The sequence below is a fragment of the Polyodon spathula genome, chromosome 14 (genome assembly GCF_017654505.1).
Source record: "Polyodon spathula isolate WHYD16114869_AA chromosome 14, ASM1765450v1, whole genome shotgun sequence".
Lineage (NCBI taxonomy): Eukaryota > Metazoa > Chordata > Actinopteri > Acipenseriformes > Polyodontidae > Polyodon > Polyodon spathula.
In genome coordinates this window covers 8,337,786-8,347,508 of record NC_054547.1, presented here as the reverse complement: position 1 = coordinate 8,347,508, position 9,723 = coordinate 8,337,786, and positions in this window count along the sequence as shown.

Here is a 9,723-nt window from a genome sequence, read left to right as displayed (position 1 = left end):
ATAATCACCTAACTTTGCACACAGTGACTTTCAAGTTGTGAAGAATGAATTAGGTGTGATGAGTTTGTCTCTGCCGACACCTAAAGGAATGGTACAGAGACCTGTATTAGGATGGTCCTGTAAAACAAGTCTATTATTACCTCCTGTGTTTTAGATGACAGGTCCTGGTTGCATCACCATGCTTCCGAAAGCACCCCATGCGTTAGAGGACTCTACAGATCGGCGACCTTCCAGTCAGCCAATGAGTGGTTAGCCAGAGGCCAGCAAATTTCCTCCCAGCAAGCCTTGCCTAGTCTATCTCACCGGATTGCTGCAGGACACAATAGAGGTAAAAAAAAAAAAAAAAGAAACTGTTCACCAGATCCCAGCAGAGACATTCCACCTTACTGAGGTCTCTGCTGTTGACACCCCATCCACAACAAGGTAACCTTCAAAACAACAATGTATGAGGGTGTTGTTGCTGTAGATATGACATGTACCTAATTTGCACTTTTCTTACAATCCCTTAATTTGGTTGCAAGAGGACACAGAGAGGGAAAAAAACAGGCTATTTTAATAGTCCTCCATCTTATATACTGTGCATTTCCATAAGGAACTCCAGTAAAATTGAATAATTAAGTTAATTTATGTTATTAAAATACACACAATCAATGAGCAGCTATTTCTTTTTTAGTTGGATCAAGGTAAATAAAGATAAAACCTGAAAATATAAAGTGGTTGTTCTTGTCACTTTAAGAGCCAAACCAAGCGGCTTACAGAAATGCTTTCCCTTCTGTTTTTTTGGCTTGTAAAGAGCGGAGACAGCATGTGCTTACTGGGCTGTCTGAGAATAAATCAAAGAAGTAGTAAGGGCCTCGCTACCATCTTTGTTCACTAAAACTGTCTGGACCTGGTCTGGCTCTTTGTGAAAGAGCTTACAGCCAAGGGCCTAAAGAAGAGGTACTCCCGTGGGGGGGGGGGCTGGGTTTTTTTTTCAGTACCCAAGAGCACTTAAAACATAGCTGGGGCTCAACCGAAGTCCACTTTAAAAGTGGCCTCTATTGTTTCACACTGAGAGGCATTGTGCTGCCAATGTAAAGGGAATTTATTTAGCATGCCAGTGCACTCTAAGGGTTCCTTGGTGCCACAGGGATCAAATAAAACTTAACCCCATTCACCCAAGCTTCCATCTCCAAAACTTTCAATTGCCATGTAATCAGGTATCCACACAAAATTGAAATAGTCGTTATTTTTTCAAAGCTGCAGGATACATTATTAGGAACAGTAAGCCAGCTATAGACTGGTTATTTTGTTAATGCTTATATCTGTATTTTAAATGACCAGGGCATTATGTGTGAGGTTTGTGCAATGCTCCACAGTGCTGATTTCCAGAAATTGACGCAATCGTTACAGTGCTTCTAGCCACTTATCTATGGGAGCCAGGCTCTATTTTAGTCATTGGCTGTGACCAGCAGGGTTGCCAGTCTGTAAACCAACACAAGAACTTCAGTAATAAAAGGAAGCTGTTCAAATACCAGGATAGTTACAGTGTGGGTGAAAAGAATCCTTCTGTTTGATTTCAGGCGGGTCCCACAGAAAGGTTCTGGATTTTGACTTCTCAGTGAAAACCGCATCGCTGGAATTGCTTCACTCCACCCACCTGAGATGAAAGCAAGTTGCCTTCGCAAGACGATTTTACTAAGAGCCACTGGGGGGTTGTTTGCTTTAGTTTTAGAAGCACGCAGGCCCTTCTGGACAGCTGTTTTCATTGTCACTGTGATGCTTTTCATCTACAAATTCTGTTTAAAGGGATGTTTGTAAAGTCTATATATGTATAAATCTTAATTTTGTTTTTTCATTTTTATTTCAGGTACATTCTTTTCTTAGTCATAAAAGGGTCATATCAAGTGTGTAGATATTACTAGGAAGGAACTCAATTAGATAATACACCTAGTTTACTGATTATCTTCAGGGAATTAACAGCCAGCTACATTGATGGTAAATCCAAAAACAATGGTTAGTGCCACTTAAGTTCTATTTTGTAGCTAAAGAGACCGCTATAGTTATGAAAAGGTATAAGAAAGGTGCATTATCCAATCCTTAGGTTAGCATTTAGAGTCGTTTACAGTATTTTCAGTTTTCCAACATGTATTTTTTTGACACCTAAAGCTCAGGACCAAATAAGTGTATATTGTATTAAATAAAGATTTAAAAATAAAGGAGTTAATTTGGGGTTTAAGATGAAAGTTTTGAACAGATGGTGTTACTAAGCCATCCCTATCAGTCATGACGAATTTGAGGTGTACAGGGCACTAATAATAATAATAATAATAATAATAATAATAATATCTTTCTTTTTATATAGCGCCTTTTATAGTGGACCACCATCACAAAGCTCTTTACAAAGGAGTCTATGATATCATAAACTTGGGACTTCCAAAAAACCTTTGACAAAATGCAACATGAAAGACTACTCCTACATTTCTAACCAGTGGTAATACATGGAAGTACAAGCAAGTGGCTTCATAAGTGGATAAAACTTCTAGCTGTGTCCATATATCAGTGGGCTACCACAGGTGTTTCTTATTTGCATGAGATAGTTAGCAAACTTGTCAAATTTGCAAAAATGTATAGTGTTATATGCCGGTCACAAATATGTAGCATCCATACACCAAATGTGGGGTATAGAACTGAAACAGGCACACCAAGAGAAAGACTTTGGTGTTGTATGATTGAAGTCTTTAAATTCTTAAAAAGAGTTGACATAGTTAACCTTAACTATTACTTTAAGTGCAGTATAGAAACCTGGACTGGAGGACAGTTGGAAATTAAGTGAGGATAGACTTAGGACAGAGGGAAGAAGACTTCTTCACACATAGAGTGGTGAGGGTATAGAATGGGCTACCCAGTCTCATTGTTGAGGCAGAATCACTTGAATTCTTTAAGACTCAGCTTGATAAAGTTTCAAGATTAATCAACTATGCGGAACCAGACTAACTGAGATGGGATGAAGATGTTCTTTAATCTTCTTACAGTAGGTGGAGCCAAATCTCCTGATTTTCAAGGTATCTTCTGTTTGTGGTTGAAGGTTACACTATAGCCAGGTCCTTATGATCAACATGTTATCCACTAAGTTAGATTGTAAACCTTTCTTAACAAACAATGGCCAAGGATAAAAAAAATGGTGCAAATGGACCCAAGCAAAACTAAGACTACTCTGTGGACTTCTATTAATTACTATTATGCCCTGCACCTTATAACATAAAATCATTATCAGTATTGCTTTCCAAGTGTATTGTATCTTTTTATAAATTCACACTTTAATATCGCAATGGTCTGTCCCAGCCCTTTTGAAGGAGACCCTGTCAGTTACAGTGTTGTTAAACTGGAGACTTTTTCTTCCATGTTACTGTTCTTATTCACTATGGTTAATGAACTACAGTTTGTTTTCATATGGTTCACTTACCTTTGTTCTTAAATCGTGAAAAATATTATAATAAGGGCATCAGAACGTCTTTAAGCAGAGCTTAGGGGAAAAAAAAATAGATATTGTTGCCTCCATTAAAAAAAAAAAAAAAAAAAAAAAGAAAGAAAAAAATTGGCTTCTTGGCCCTGGTCCAGTATGATGTGTGAGGGGGCTAGTTAAGGATGATTTATTCCCACTGTGGGATTCACAGGATGGTTTCAGTTTAACAGATTTCCCAGAGAAACCGGAAGCTACTACCAGCCGCCACAGCAAGGAATTCTCATTCCTGTGTCAGATTGCTTTAACCCCTTCCCACCTGGAGACTGCTGCAAAAGAGGGTGTTCATGTATGTATGGGCATATACATGCATATGTTTTGTTATTTGCTAATTTATTTGTTTGTTGAATGATTGGGATTTGTGCAGGTGACCATTAATAACTAATAATTTCAAGACAGTTTGTTATATAATTTATATAATAAAGATTAAATATACACAGATTATTGATGATCAAAGTTGGGAACCTTACAAACTAAAACCTTTTAATTTCCAACATCAAATGTGCCAATAGAGGTTTTAATATTGTATACTTACTGTATACTTCAGCCCTCACAACTATTCTTTCTACCCCCTCCTTTTTGCACTTCTGCATCACATCAATTTTTGTTGAGATAACGATAAGAAATATTTTTCTATACTTTTGTTGTTGTAAAATATGTGTCTATATTAGTTTAACATCAACACCAATTCATTTGTATTAAAAGTCAAATGGATATATATATATATATTCAATATAATTTATAATGTATTACCTGTCAAACAAAGCTAAACAAAGTTTGACATGGTGCAAGACACATGACCAAGTAGAACACCAGAGAATCAGGGAATCCATCTACGGTTGTAGTACAAACTGTTTTCAATTCTCACTGCTGGGCAAGCCTGGGGTACATGTTCCTCTCTCCAGAGGGGGCCTGCCAGGTACATCAGTAACTGCTTCCTGTCCCCACCCTTCCTAACCACCTCATAGGCACACAACCCCCTCCCTATGCACAACAGGGACCACACACAGACATAACCCTGAGCCACAACGCACACATGCACACACACTGCCAAAAATGTCTGGAATTTCATAAACATTTATTTGACCAGAAAGGTAAACTCTAATCTTTTTGACACAGACTAATAAAGTCTTATGTCATTAGTAATGTTCAGTACAATAAAAATAAAATATGTATATCAGTATCTGAGACAAATACTGATACTAATAATATTGGTATTTTTTTTTTACAACATATATAAGCTATGTACACCATGTCTTTAAGCCAAGAGGTAGGAGTAAAATGGAAGGAGGAAAAGGAGGCGAGGGAGGGAGACTGGTGAGTCATTCTACCATGAGGCCCAAAACATTATAGTACACATTTTATTACATTTAATACATCTAGTAACCACAAAATTATCATCAAAAAATTGTGTAAAATACATGTTAATGTATTTAGTACCAGGTTCTCCCTATTCATAGAATTATGGGCTTATTACATAGTAAATATGAAAAAACACATTGGAACTGTAGGGTAGTTTATTGAAGTATCTCCTTTCTATTAAAAAAAGAGACAGATGTCGATCTACTCAGTACGTACACACAATTATTTTGATGAATAGTTTGTTTAAGCAGCACAATTTTTTTGGTAGCCTGCACAGAACAAGACCACCCACTCTGAATAATGCTGTCTTGTAAGTGCTGAAAAGCAATGTAGATTTCAAATGAATATTGAGGGCTGGGTTGGGCTGGTCATGCTCCCTGAGAAAGTAAACATTGCATTTTTTTTTTTATTTATTGTTTTTTTTTACTTAAGGCTGCATTCAGGGAGTACACCCTGTACCTGAATTAGTTAAAGTTTGGATAACGTGGCTGTGGTTCAACTCAAGGCTGATTTTCCCAACCTTAGTTTAAACTAATCCCGGTTCCTCCATACGAAGACCTCACACAACGTTGAGACCAAACCCAAATGGCCTCCTGGGGCACACTGAGGTTGACGTGCAGGTTTGGGAAATGAGAAATATCTCAATACTTCCTCACCAAATAACCCACCTGGGTAGTGAGTAATGTTCTCACTAAATCATATATCTGGAGGTGTAACTGCTAATCAGAGGCTTTATTTACAAATAAGTTAATTACGATAACTGTTGGAAATAATTACAACTTCAAGGATTCAAAGATGTCAGTAGCATGACTGTGATGACGTTGCAGTAAAATGAAGCTGGTTGCCTGGTTCCCACCAGTAGTTGGGAACTGAAACAAACACCGTTAAGAATTTCTTGAACATTTAAAAACTTTCGGCTTCATTATGGAAGAAAGTTTGCTTTAAAATAAGCAGTACATGAAGTGTGTATAGCATACTACCAGAGTAATAGCAGTACTGGTATCTCTAGACTGAAGCTCTACTTTTTATTAGGGGAAATAACTGTATATAATACCCCTGTTTCAGTTATAATAAATCATTTAAAGTAATTTCCTTTAATATAGAGAGAAATTGATTAATAAAAATGAACTGGTGCTTCCTTATTTAGAAACCAATTTTTGTATTTGATGATTGTAGGCATTACTGTGATTGGAACACTAGTGGGAGCTTCCATTCTGCAGACAAACCAGAGGCAGGTGTTAAAACTACTGTAATATAAAGCAGTGGACTATACAATGGCTATACATTTTAGAAAGGGACTAGTATGAAAACAATATCAATTACATCTTAATCTTGATAATAATAATAATAATAATATAATAATATAATAATAATAATTATATAATAATAATAATACTCTGTTTTTGTTTAGTGTTCCCCTAAGGAAAATCGTTAAGAGTAAACAATATTTGCAATACTCATTTGTAGAACTAGTGTTCACAATCATCTTGACTCAATCTCCAAACCTTATATTGTATGGTGACCGTATGGATATTTGGCCATACCACTGGCAATAAGAAGGTAAATGATTTGTAAAAAAAAAATCCATTTAATAATGATTTTATTATCGTCTGACGTAGAGACTTATATCTATATTATATATATATATATATATATATATATATATATATATATATATATATATATATATATATATATATATATATATATACACAGAGCATCAAAAGAAACTTTATATTACATTTAATTTCGAGAAAAAAAAAGGTATATAAATGATGGGCATTGACAAAATATTTTTGGTTCTTTTTAATCACTCTATCATTCATCCTTGACCATGACACGCTTGAGTGAATATGATTGAAGCATATGCACGTAATCACCTAATTAGTGAGACAGTTGATTGGACACTGGATATGGAGTGATTTCAGCTGTTGAATTGCAAGCTTGAATAAAAGCAATATAGACAATCACAGAAAAAAAAAACAACATTCCATGTCTGTCAAGAGAGCAGAGCCTTCATGCAATCAGCATGTTGGAGGCTGGACTAGGGCAGTGTATTGGTGCTCACAGCCAGCAATTTCAAACCTGGAGAGATGGTATAACCAGACGCACTCTGCCAATGACATGCCATGGACTGGGAGACCAAGAGTCAAAACACCTGCCCAAGATCAACAGATCATTTTGCAGCATCTTCGTGACCTGAGTTTGTCATTTTTCAATCACATCTACTGAATTTTATCCAAACATAAGTGATAAGTTTCTTTTGATGCAGGTGATGTTGTCCATCAAATCAACAGTACGAAGGTCACTCTTGAAATTAGGACTTAAAGGATGTGTTGCGGTAAGAATACCTCTGTTAAGAAAGGGGAACAAGACTAAAAGGCTAAAATATGCACAAGAACACAGAAATTGGACTATGGAACAATGGTCAAAGGTTTTATATATATATATATATATATATATATATATATATATATATATATATATATATATATATATATATATAAAGTACAAGAAATTACACACCAAGAAGCTTTTTTTAGTCATTCCAATGATAAAGTATAATCTCCATTAATAACAATGAACACATTCACTATAATAACATGCTAGTTATAGTACATTAACACATCCTTTAGTGTAACCATTTAATATTGAATCCACCAGCACCTCAAGGTTGTGTATTGTGAAAAGCACTCCAGTGGCCTGTCATTTTGACAGCCAGTGATTGGACAATGCATGAACAATGGTTTGTTTCTGTTGTCCTTGCTGTTCCAGCCTGCCTGCCTGACTGGCCTGGTCTAGTCTGGTCTGGAAGACTGCACAGGGCGTGTAAGAAGTCAAAGCACTGAGGCAGAGCAAGAACTGCTGGAGCCTGAGGCTGCACACAAAACCATGCAATAGAGATGGGGATGAGCCCTGCTCTGTACAGCAGCTCTATATAATCACAGGACTGTTGACTGGGGTTATTTTCCACTGTGGACATTCCTTTAGATGACAGCCGACAAACTCTGTAGATTCACGAACAGTCAAACATCCGTATATTGCCACAACAATGTGAAGCACATTACCTTACACAGCCAAAGTAAGATACTGAAATTGGAGAAGGAATCTATGAAAAAGACCTAGGAGTTTTTGTTGACTCAGAAATGTCTTCATCTAGACAATGTGGGGAAGCTATAAAAAAGGCCAACAAGATGCTCGGATACATTGTGAAAAGTGTTGAATTTATATCAAAGGAAGTAACGTTAAAACTGTACAATGCATTAGTAAGACCTCATTTTGAATATTGTGTTCAGTTCTGGTCACCTCGCTATAAAAGAGATATTGCTGCTCTTGAAAGAGTGCAAAGAAGAGCAACCAGAATTATTCCAGGTTTAAAAGGCATGTCATATGCAGACAGGTTAAAAGAATTGCATCTGTTCAGTCTTGAACAAAGAAGACTACGCGGTGACCTAATTCAAGCATTCAAAATTCTAAAAGGTATTGACAATGTCAACCCAAGGGACTTTTTTGACCTGAAAAAAGAAACAAGGACCAGGGGTCACAAATGGAGATTAGACAAATGGCCATTCAGAACAGAAAATAGGAGGCACTTTTTTACACAGAAAATCTTGAGGGTCTGGAATCAACTCCCCAGTAATGTTGTTGAAGCTGACACCCTGGGATCCTTCAAGAAGCTGCTTGATGAGATTGTGGGATCAATAAGCTACTAACAACCAAACGAGCAAGATGGGCCGAATGGCCTCCTCTCGTTTGAAAACTTTATTGTGTTCTTATGATAATGAAGAACTTGTCCAACTCCACATACTGGTATTTTATGTATTTTAATTGTCTGTCATAGTGATCTCTACCTCTACTGATACTAACAGCTGTAATTTTGCTTTGATGGCTATGAGTGGGGTTACCTGTTATTGACGTACTTGTTATTGGAGTGGACTGGCTGGAGTCAGCAGCACAATAAAAGGCTTTTGCATCTAACCATTCCTCCCCTTAACCACATATCCATTATGTCAGTTGTAATTGGCATGGGATCCTAAAAACACTCTTTCCTGGTCATCCAGCATTAAATCAAAGCTTGTAATGTCCCTTTTTAGTATTTTTATATTTCCCCCTTGGGCCTGAGGCCTAGGATTTATTTGCACTCGACTGTAAAGAGGATGTGACTTTTTTTCAGGCCAGCTGGAAGCCACCCATAAGACCTCAGGAACACGGACAGGAAATTGGACACCCCGGGTAATGGCAACTTTAAGTCCCCAGGGCCTAATTTTTCAAACAGCATGACAGTCTCCCTCGGAAATGTAGAGATTACAGTTCAAAATAAAAATAAAAACAATTCAAGCTCTAACATGATAATCCACACGATAACATGCCAACAAAAGATTGGGAGTGATGAAGTCCAAGACAGGTGAGAAACAAACTCATCTGTCACAAAGTTACACAATTGTTGTAGGAGCTACAAAATGGACAGTTAAAAAAATAAATTAATAAATTAAAAGCAGACCAGTAGGTGGCAAACATACCAAAGCGTTGTGCGTGTGAATGTTGAATGGCAATTCAAGGTCACCTGTGGAAATGAGGATGCAGAGGGGATCATGAGAAACCATTCAATTTCTGTTTGTGGTGTTTTACAGGTGTTTGTGTCATTTTCCTCTTGAGGGTAAACATGATGAGCTTGCTGTGGCAGGTCTGCCACCTGGGGTGGGATGGGCGCCATGTGGGAGGTTCCAAAGTTGCGTCAGTAAAGTTGAAGTTTGAGACATATAGCCAGTTTTGCCTCTGCTGCTCTGTTTCCATATACTGTTTAGATAACGTGTTGCTTGATACAGTTGGATTCTAGCGGTTATTTGTTTAAGCAAAAA